Here is an 11,922-nt window from a genome sequence, read left to right on the forward strand (position 1 = left end):
CTATGATGGTTGTCAAGGACTATTTGACCATGTATCCTCAGGCTAAGTATCTGCAGAGGCATCAGCAATGTTGAACTCTAGATTATAAGTTTATTGTGGTTCATAGTGGTAAGAATAAGCAATTTTGACACTGTGAGCATTCTACAATTGAGAAGACAATAAATAACCTGGAATAGAATCTATACTTCTCTCGGAGAACTGCAGATGCAGAAAGGGAAGAAAATCAAATGTATCCTGTGTGCATGCACAAACACACACACACACACACACACACACACACATTCATATATTTCTTGACTCATTTCTCTTAGAGGGTCTCAAATCAGTGACATTCGCACAGAAAGGAGTATAGCTAGTACTCAGAACCCATATTTGATTTCTAAACCAACCAAAGATAAGCAGATTTCTTGGCAAAATTAATAATTTCAGGGCTGATGCTGGGAAAGAGTTTGAAGTGTCTTGCTATGCCAGAAATAGGGAAATACTCAAAGAGTGCTGAAGGCACGGTAGCCAGCCTTAAGGGTCTTCCAATGACCAACTGATGAGTACTTTGAGCGTCAAAATAAATAGTAAGCGTTAACAGATTATAGTACATAAAAATTCTTGAATAAATAAATGCATGAAGGGAAAGCTCTCTTACAAGGAATTGAGAACTAATAAATGTAAAAGTACTGAGGAAATTAGAAAATCCTCTCACATTTTAATAACCTCCCAAAATGCTCTGGGTAAGTTAAGCAATATACCAGTTTGTGTTCCACTCATCTGCTAATGATGAATGACTTGGGATCTGGTTCTTACTTGGATAAAATCGGGGACAGATAACTGTATAATTCCCAGCTTGCTAGTTTTCTCCCACGATTATTAATCATGTATAACATGAGTAAAACTGGTATGTGATTGGAGAGATAACCTTTAGTCACTATAAATTATTGTGTATAACTCAGACTCACATATAAACAACGTGACTTAAATAATACGTCATCTGTATGAACACTAAGCTGTGCTGAGTAACACGCATTAGCGACACCTTGTGCGCCTGGTGCCCTCGACGCTGTGTGAGCCTCCGTCCTGGTGAGTGCTACGATTCACGTCCCACTGACAGCAGAATCTGACAAACGTTATTTGTTTGCTGACAATTTTATCTCTGAAGAGTGAGCGAGAGTTATGGGGTCCGGCCCCAGGAGCGATTACCACAGAAAAAGGAGTGCTGGCTGGTGAAAGGGACCGAAGCCGAGGTCCTAATCATGTCCTTGAGCTGCCTGCAAGGGTTGTGAAAGGTAGTATTCATCGCCCTCAGGCTTGTGTAATAAGCTTGAGGAAGGAACATTGTAAGAGTTTAAGAAAAATTTTCAAATTTGTCCTATTACAGAAAATTTACATTTCTAAAAACATGAATTTAAGACATTTTGCCTTAAAAATTCATCAAATTTCCCATTACTTGTGAGATAATCTGAAGTTCTTAGCCAAACAGTTCATTTAATGGTATAGCCTTACCTAATATTTTACTTCTGTCTCTCAGTTATCCAAGGCCTCATTCAAGTTCTATAAACGCATGTACACACCACCACAGCACCCTGCTACACATATACATATATACCCATAAACACAATTCGTAAACCCGTCTTTGCATTGTGTGTTTCCAATTTTCCAAACACACTCTGAGCTTCTTCACATTAGAAGCTGGGACTTTGCCTCCTTTGACTTCTTACAGACATTCACTCTGCATGGATCAGACTCAGGAAGGGCTGTTGGTGAGAATCAAAATTCATTTTCTGACCAGATAGTCACTGAAATGTAAGGTGCATTAAGACAGAATAGTGCATGGCCTTTAATTAATGCTTGGTAAACATTATTTCAATAAATAAAATATAGTTGAATATTTACAAACGCTATCAGTTATGGAAAAGAGAGGTAAACATCAGTACAGACCATTAGCTGGAGAACTTGGATTTTAAAAGGTCAAGATCAGAAGACATAAACATAGTGTTGGGGCTGATTCCATGTTGAAACCTGTTAAACCCCTAGGACCTGCTTGGGCCTACTTAGCCATAGTGACTCCATGTTGCCTACGTAGTCATTTTGTTGTTTAATAAATGCTCAGCAGTTACTGATACCAGTTCCGGGTAACCGTTGCTAAAACACACACACACCTAAAACAAGGACATTTTGTTGTTTAATAAACGCCTCAGCAGTTACTAGTATCGGTTCCAAGTAACCGTTACTAAAACACACAGGTAGGAGACATCCAATCAGCCCAACCCACATACGCAGAGGTCTGTGATTGTGCCCTATAAAACCAGCCTGTAAGACCAAGGGGCGTCGCTCTCTTCGGAGGCGGCGCTGGCCGGTCAGTCTGACTTCTAATGCTTGGCACAGAATAAGGCTTTGCATAACTGTGCCTCAGTCTCATTCCTCTCACAACGGACCCAACAATAGAAGCAGACTAACTGGGCTGAAAAGAAAAGTATGTTTACATCAAACTGTATGAGTTCGGACAGGAGTTTTAATGCTAAAGAGACTAAAGCATATTACAGATGTTAAGAACAGATTTCCAGGTAAAGAACTAACGTGTTTGCTTGTTTCATTGTCAGGACAGACATCGAAATGGAAACTTCATTTTAACTTGGGGGCCAGAAATAGTGGAGATAGAGAATAAGACAGAACACTAAGTATGTAATGGTTCGGAGCTTTCCCATACCAGGAAATGGTATGAACATGAAGAATTCTAAATTCATCCAGAAATACACCTGCACACTGAAATACACCCAGATGCTCCGTAGTAAAGCTGCTGAGAACGAAAGACAGAGACCATCTTAGAGGGAGCGTGAATGAGGAGAAGCTTCAAATGATGACGATTAACATTGAAAGATTATTTCCCAAACTAAACTGTGGAAATCAAAACTAGAATGAGTGCTTCAAGTGGGGAAATAAAATAACTTCCACCAGAGACTTCTATATAGAATAAAAATTACCCTTAGTAAATTATAGCGAAATAGAGACTGTTTGGGGCAAACAAAATTCAAGAAGAATTTAAGAAGAATTATCACCAATGAATCCACATTAAAAGAAATGCTAAAGGACAGTTGCAGACACAATATTTACAGATGAAAACATCTATTTACAAAGGGGTAAAGACAGTGGAACTAAAAGTAAATTCAAAGAGCATGTCGTATGCAGTTTAAAATATATAAAGAGCTAAGATATAGGAAGATAATAGCATGACATATGAGAAGGTATTAAATGCAGTTGAAGAGTTTTAATACCATCTGTGCATCATGCAGACAAAGTACCCTAATATGTATTAGACTTGAAGAGTCAAGGCTGCATGTGGCTGTAAACATAGTTTAGAACAGGAAAAATAGGAGCATCTGGGTGGCTCAGTCGGTTAAATGCCTGCCCTGGGCTCAGGTCATGATCCTGGAGTCCTGGGATGCAGCCAGCACGGGGCTCCCTGCTCGGTGGGGAGCCTGCTTCTTCCTCTGCCCTCCCCCTGCTCATGTTTTCTCCCCCACCCCACCCCACGCTCTCTCTCGCTCTCAAATACATAAATAAATAAAAAAATAATAATAAATAAAATCTTTTTTTAAAAAGAGGGAGAATAAAATACTACATTAAAAATACAGAAGTGGCAAGAAGAAAGAAATACAGGAAGAACAGATGGGGAAAGTAGAAACTAATAGTAAGATAACAGGGGTACACCGGATTACATTAGTAATTACAAAAAATGTAGATGAAACTAAAGCATTCTAATTAAAAATAATGTTCAGGGGCTCCTGGGTGGCTCAGTGGGTGAAGCCTCTGCCTTTGGCTCGGGTCATGATCTCAGGGTCCTGGGATCGAGTCCCGCATCGGGCTCTCTGCTCAGCGGGGAGCCTGCTTCCCCCTCCCCCCACTCTCTGCCTGCTTGTGATCAATCTCTCTCTCTGTGTGTCAAATAAATAAATAATATCTTTTAAAAATAAATAAATAAAAATAATGTCAGAAAGGGTTGACCTAAATATATGTTCTTTATAAGAATGCAAATAAATTGAAAATGAAAGTATAGAAAAGATATATTATGCAAAGATTAATCAAAAGAAATTGTCCCAAAAATAAATTTTTTAAAATATTCCTTTAGTAATAAAAGTAAATGCACTGCTACGTACATCAACATGGGTGAATCTCAGAAATATAATATTGAATTATAGAATCTATGGGTCCATTTAGATGCTCTTCAGAAACAGGCACAGTTACAAGATGCTGCTTGACCCTGAAGATGACGGTGGTAGAGACTGAAAAGAGATTGTGAGGCGTCGGGGTTGCTGGTGACGTTTTATTTCTCACCCTGGATGGTCATTCCACACGTGTGTTCCCATTGCGCTAATTCATTAAGCTAAACATTTATGAATTATACTTCTTCATAATGTCATGCTTCAGTCAAAGGTTTATTTTTAAAAAGTAAGCTGGCATGAAATTCATAAAGAATTTTAAAAAGGTTAGTTTATTAAAGGTAACATAAGGCCAGAAGTGATGCTAATGCATCACCGAAAATGCACGTTTTAGGAGTCCATGTATCTGTGAAAGGGATCGGTGGCAAAAATGGGCTTTAAAACTTTCCAGCAACCAAAATTTAAAATGCAGAACGAGAAACGCAGGTTGTACAGTTTTCATGAACTGATGACAAGCGGTGGATTAGAGTAGCACAAATATTCCTGGTACTGAGATCACAGAGGAAATTCTTGTTCATCCTCAAAAAAGGAAGAAAAATCGACAATGTACTGAATATTAACTCTAACAATAACTTTAGAGTAAACATAGGGATGGTTTTCGAAAAACTCTGATTTCCATTCATTAAAATTAAAAAACTGTATGGAAGGGATTTTGGGGGATTGGTTTGAATCAAAATCCTATGATAAAATTTTTAAAATAGGCTTATTTGGTTTAACTACAGAGAGATTTCAATATGTCACTAAAAAGAATTGGGCACGATATTTCTTTTAACTCTGTCAAGGTCACATTGGCTAACAAGTACTTGGAACACAGCTCTCCTGTACTGCCAGCTTGTGCTGGGCCATATGCTGCGACCATCAGTGAGACAGACGGTGAGATTAGCATCCCCTGTGAGATGTGCGGAGCCCGACACGCACAGGTGCCTAACCAGAAGGCCACGGCAGAGTCACGGAGATGGACCAAGAGCGTTCCTGCTAAGTTTCTCCCCACAGAATAAAAGCTTAGGGTGTCTTTCAGCGTATATATGAGTAGATAATAATGTCCACAAAGTTCTGTGGACTATAGGATGATGACAGAAGTTTGATCTGGAAATGTTTCTGTAAATGAAGCATCTCCGATAGTACCTCTTTCTCCTCCCACTCCCCCCTTTTTTTTACCACCATCGATCTATCAGTAGCCCCTAAGAAAGATTTATGATATTATTCGTCCCGCTAAGTCCACCGTGATAGAAGCTTACATACATTATCCACTTGGTGCCTTAAATAGTCCAATAGTAATGGCAATGCTAATAGTTAACCAAATAATCAAGACTCATTGTGTGCCAGACACGGTATTAAGATCTAGACATAATTATCCAATTTAATCTTCCCAACACTCTAAGAATTACCTTAATAGTATTACTTCTGTTATATACATGAGGAGGATCAGAGTATGGACAGGTTAGAGTCATACAGAAATGAGGGTCAAGAGATAAGGTATAAACCCAGGTGCGTATGGTTAAATTTGTTCTCTAAGCTGAAGGTATTGCTATCATATTTTCATTACTGAGAACTCTGAAGTTTAAGGGGTGACATAAATAGGCCAAAATCATGTACATTAAAAAATGTGGAGGGTAGAATTAAACTCAGTTCTATTTGGCTTGACATTAAGGACACGTTTATTTGATTATAACAAACCAAATGCTTTCATACTAAGCCTGGTGCGTGTATTACAGTCGCTGACAGACTTGCCTGTCACTGGTGGCACAGTGCCTACGATGTTTTAGGATCTCCTCCGCACCGCACGATCATTCTCTGCATGTATTCTCCTAGTTACGGCATTCACAGGAGGTATATTTTCTCATTACTCCCATTTTACAAATAGGAATATTGAGGCTTAGAGAAATTAAGTAACTTGACTAGGATCACAGGGCTAGAGATTCAGCTCTGAAGAATCCAGAATAAAAGATAATTGGCAAAATTAAGCAACCTGATTAAATATCTATCTATCTATATATCAGGTAGGAAACACAAGAATAATTACAAGAATAATTGCAGCAAACACACGTCAAAAAGACAAATTCATAATAAATAAACGTAAATTAAGTATCAATTATTGCTTTTCAATGCCCAGTTTGGTAGCGATGAGGAAGATTGAGCATTTCCAGCGTGGCGCACGGTACAGAAATGGGCGCATTCTCATGCGGCCACAGACCATCTGACGACGCACACCCAGAGCAGCACACACCCAATTCTAGGGGCGCTCGAGGGTCTCAGGCAGGTGAGCCTCCAACTCCCCGTGTCTTCTCGGCTCGTGATCTCAGGGTCATGCGCTTGGGCTCGGTGGGAAGTCTGCTTGGGGTCTCTCCCTCTCTCCTTCCACTGCCCTCACTCTCGCGTGTGCTGGCTCCCTCTCTCACATAAGTAAATAAATATTTTTTTAAAAAAACACATACACACAATTCTATAGTAATATGCAGTTTCTTTGATTTAGTAATTATCCCAAGGAATTGATACAAGGTGTACACATGAGGACTCCTTGACTGTATTAATCACTATAACAAACATGATAAAACACACAACGGAATTCGGCTTTCAAGGAGGTACTGATTAAAGAGAGATTAGCCCAAATAACTTAGTTATTATTAAAGTTGCTTGTATAAATTTTTAAAGAAATTGAAGAGGCAGACAAATATATTAACAATATTTGTTCTGTGTCACAGCACTGTATTAGTTTCTTAGGGCTACTGTAACAATTTACCACAAAATGGGTTGTTTAAAAACAACAATTCATTCTCTCCTGGTCCTAGAGGCTAGAAATCTGAAATCAAGGTGCTGGCAGGGTCATGCTTCCTGGCCTCTACCTAGACTGAGGTGGTTACCAGCAACGCTTGCCTTTTCTTAGCTTCCAGACGTGTCACTCCCATCTCTAGCTCTGTCCTACATGGCATTTCTTCTGCTCCTTCTGGTGTTGTTCTGTGTCCCTGGATGACCTTTGTAAGGACACCAGCCACTGGAGTTCAGGCTCACCCTGAACTCACCTCATCTCACCTGAGTATCTCTGCAAAGAAATCATTTTGAAAAAGGGTCACATTCACATGTACCTGGGGTTAGGATTTCAGTGTAACCTTTTTTGGAGAAAATAGTTCAACCCAAGAAGGCAATTTAATAATTAATAGTAATCAGAAAGTTTGCTTTTCATTCAGGGATTTATTTTATTTTTTTTTATGATTTTATTTATTTATTTACTTGACAGAGAGACACAGCGAGAGAGGGAACACAGCGGGGAGTGGGAGAGAGAGAAATGGGCTTCCAGCCTAACAGGGAGCCCGAGGAAGGGCCTGATGCGGGGCCCCATCCCAGGACCCTGGGTCATGACCTGAGCTGAAGGCAGGGGCTTAATGATTGAGCCACCAGGTGCCCCGAGGGATTTACTTTAAAGGAGGTACATAAATAATAATAATAACATCTGGAAATTAAGTTTTTATGAATTAGTTTTTCACCCAAAATATATTACTTCAGCCAAAATGGTGGTTTGAAATGGAACTGGCGTTTATGAAGCATTAGGACATTTTGATTCCTTTTTCCTGTGGAGATCGAGGTATGTTTTCTGGTAACAGTTTGTAAATGAACTACTATATGACAAAAGGCCTTTGTTCGTCACTTAGCAAAAATGGTCAGCATGAGCTTCCTGGTAACTATTGACCTTATGTGACGATCCCTTTGACATATAAAGGGAATCTTTTCAAAGAACTAAAAATACTCATGAAAAGAACTCTGCTAATTCAACTCAGTTTTTCCCCAATGAAAAGACATAATAGGAACAAGGAAGCTTCAGTGTTTCCTTCACAACCCCGAAATAATTTACACTGCTCCCCTAATTTCTTAAACATCATTATGCCCTTTTCCAGCTTTATTAGGGTATGATGGACATGCAACGTTGCATATATGTAAGGTGTGCAGCATGGACAGTGGGTACCCGGATTATGAAATGGTAACCACAGTAGGGGTAGTTAACAATACCTCCTATAATTACCGTTTTTGTGTATGTGGTGAGAACTTTTGAGATCTCGTTTCCCGGCAAATTTTACTGTAATGAAAAAGCCGAAGAAACCGAAACGCCACCTCAATAACCCGTGTTACTCACCACGAAATTGTGACGGGATTTGAACACCCGGCCTCCTCGGTACTCGGTGCTGTTCGCGCAGTTCACAGTGATTTCCCCGGTGGTTGTCACCTTGCCCAACGCTCAATCACTGCTTTGGGTGCAGAGTGTCGCCGGTGGGATGCGATAAATCAAATACGACCGGCCGGGCTGGGACCAGCTTTGCCGGCGCTGCCACAGACCCCAAACCCACCCGAATCGTGTGTCACTGACAACGAAGTCCCGCAAGTACCCCCCTTCACTCCGCTCTGTGCGTTCGGGGGCTCGGAGAGCCTTTGGTGGTACCGGGTACTAGTACCTGCGGGATGCTCAGGTATCGAGAACTATACCTGCGGGATGCTCGGGTACCGGGAACTAGTACTTGCGGGAATGTCAGGTACCGGGTACTGGTACCTGCGGGATGCTCGGGCACCGGGTACTAGCACCCGTGGGATGCTCGGGCACCGGGTATTAGTACCCGCGGGATGCTCGGGCACCGGGTACTGGTACCCGCGGGATGCTCGGGCACCGGGAACTGGCACCCGCGGGATGCTCGGGCACCGGGTATTGGTACCCGCGGGATGCTCGGGCACCGGGTATTGGTACCCGCGGGATGCTCGGGCACCGGGAACTGGCACCCGCGGGATGCTCGGGCACCGGGTATTGGTACCCGCGGGATGCTCGGGACCGGGAACTAGCACCCGCGGGATGCTCGGGCACCGGGTATTGGTACCCGCGGGATGCTCGGGACCGGGTACTAGCACCCGCGGGATGCTCGGGCACCGGGAACTAGCACCCGCGGGATGCTCGGGCACCGGGTACTAGCACCCGCGGGATGCTCGGGCACCGGGTACTGGTACCCGCGGGATGCTCGGGCACCGGGTACTAGACCCGCGGGATGCTCGGGCACCGGGTACTAGCACCCGCGGGATGCTCGGGCACCGGGTACTGGTACCCGCGGGATGCTCGGGCACCGGGTACTAGACCCGCGGGATGCTCGGGCACCGGGTACTAGCACCCGCGGGATGCTCGGGCACCGGGTACTAGCACCCGCGGGATGCTCGGGCACCGGGTACTGGTACCCGCGGGATGCTCGGGCACCGGGAACTGACCAGGAAAACCGAAGATCTCACTCAGCACGCGAGATGCACGCATGCAGGGTCCGCTCCCCGGTGTCGCAGGGGGACACGCGGTCTCCACCCTCGCAGAGCTCACCGCGGGCGGAGCCGGACCGTGCGTGGGTGAGTCTGTCCCGCGGCCGCGCACAGAGGAGGTGCGGGGGTGGCGGGGCGAGGCGGCGTGAACCTGCCGGACGCGGACCCTCCTGGAAGACCCGACACTTGCTCCGGACTTGGCATGACGCAGGACGCGTCCTCCGAAGTGCGGGCGGGACGGAGTCCTGGTGGCGCTGCCTGCGGCGAAGGGGGCGCAGGACGCTCGGGCAGCCGCGCGGGGTTCGCGGGAAGGACCCTCCGGGGACGGGGCTGTCACCGAGAGGCCGAGACAGAGGTCACGGCCAGCTCGGGACGAGCGTTATCGGACACCAAGGAGTTTGCGTTTTGTGCTGCAGGAGCGGAGGCCGGCGGGAGCGCTGCGGGTCGGGCCCCAGTGGCTGTGTCGCTGCGCTAGGGCGCGGGGCGGGCGCGGGGCGGGCGCGGGGCGGGCGCGGGGCACCGGGAGCAGTTGCGTCCCCGCTGTGGGGAGAAGCGGATCCACGAGAAGAGAACCAGCCCGAGGCGGTACCGGCCGGTCGCTCACCGCGGGCACTGCGGCAGGAGAGGCCGGCGGGGGCCTCGGGGCCTGGTCCCAGGGTGGGGGCGAAGTGCCGTGTCCTGGCTCGCGGCCTGGACGGAAACTCGGCGGCGGGTCACGCGGCGGCTCCGGGAGGTTTTGTGGACTGTGGCCGAGCCCCGGGAGCAGAAGGAGCACCGCAACCTCCGAGGGGCGTCGCACCGGCGGTCACTCTCAGGTCACCCAGACCTCCCGTGACGCCCCGGACCCACACAGGATCTTGTTTCCAGATTTCATGAAACTGCAAACTACCAAACACGCGCAAGTTTCTTTTTTAAATCTTTAGGGAGATTAAAGAGCTGGGGAGCCCGTTCTCTTACTCCAAGTCTAGGCTCATGTTGATGCTTTCAATCTAGGCTAATGCACGCCCTTAAATCAGTAAAATAGGGGACCTGGGGCTCAGTCGGTTGAGCATCTGCTTCGTCTCAGGTCCATCTGCTTCGGCTCAGGTCATGATCCCAGGGCCCTGGGACCCGGCCCGAGCTGGACCCCTGCTCACGGGGAGTCTGCTTCTCCTTCCCCTCCGCTGCTCCCCTGCACCTGCTCTCTCTCCCTCTCTCACATAAATGAAATCTTTTACAAATTCAATAAAATAATATGATTATAAATATGAACTACAGCCAGTCAAAATTGATACAGAAATAAAAATTTTAGCTTTGATATTTTCCAAATTCTAATTTTGAAAACACATTCATTCATTATATTTAGGAGTAAAACTTAATTTGTCCTTGGAGAAAGATGTAGTGTCTTGTTCTTTGTGAGGTAATGGAGAGGTTGCCCGTGTCCACTTTGGGATTAAGGAATCAGTGAGTTACCATACGCAGCCCTAGAATCAACGTTGCTCTAGCATGTTTCCATAGCAGACTTGGACGCGACGAAAATCTTTTTCAGTAACGTTTAAATATGAGTTTATTATGACTTAATTTAAAGACATAATTTTTGTTACTCATGATATCTCTAAGCAGGTTTTTCTACAATAATATAAGTTAAAAACTGACACATTTGACGAAGCCTATTGAAACTGTATCTACGTTTATGCACTGTGACATACTTACGTTTACATTAGTGTAGGTTTATTTAGTCATATTTTGCAAAAAATACAAATGAACAGAGTTTTCTTTTTACATATGAATGTATCTGGTAAGTAGGAGGACTGTCTTGAAGCTGTAGTTGATTCCTCTTCAAATTTTCCCTCAACCTATCAGTCAGAAACTGTATTTTTTATCCTTACAGATATATTCCAAAGTGAATAGGGAACATGAATGAAATAAACATAAATTATTCAGGCACTTTAGCGATGAAGTATCTCAAAGAATCTTGTCTTAGAAAATGTATTAATGCGTAATATCTTCTGAAAGTTCTTACACAACATTGGTTGACCGGGTCACACAAATGCACATGAGCATGTACCATCAGAACAATCGCTAAAGCCTGTTTTTTTTTTTTAATTGAGGTATAATTGACATATAAGATTAGTTTCAGGTATACAACATAATTATTCAATATTTGTAAATCCTGCAAAATGACCACCATGAAGACTGATGTTTCTATTACGCTGTCATTAGATCTCACAGAATGATGCTTCCTTTGGATGTGTCATGGATATTAGAAATAAGAGAACAAACGTGGTAAACAGAAAGGAAGTGGGTAGGGGGAGCGTTAATGGGTGATGGGGATTAAGGTGGGCGCTTGTGGTGAGCACTGGGTGTGGTGCGGAAGTGCTGAATCACTATATTGTACACCTGAAACCAGTATTACACTGTATGTTAACTCCCTGGACTTTAAATAAGACTTTTTAAA

The sequence above is a fragment of the Mustela putorius genome, unplaced genomic scaffold, assembly GCF_011764305.1.
Source record: "Mustela putorius furo isolate JIRA1106 unplaced genomic scaffold, ASM1176430v1.1 tig00000992_pilon_pilon_pilon, whole genome shotgun sequence".
Taxonomy (NCBI): Eukaryota; Metazoa; Chordata; class Mammalia; order Carnivora; family Mustelidae; genus Mustela; species Mustela putorius.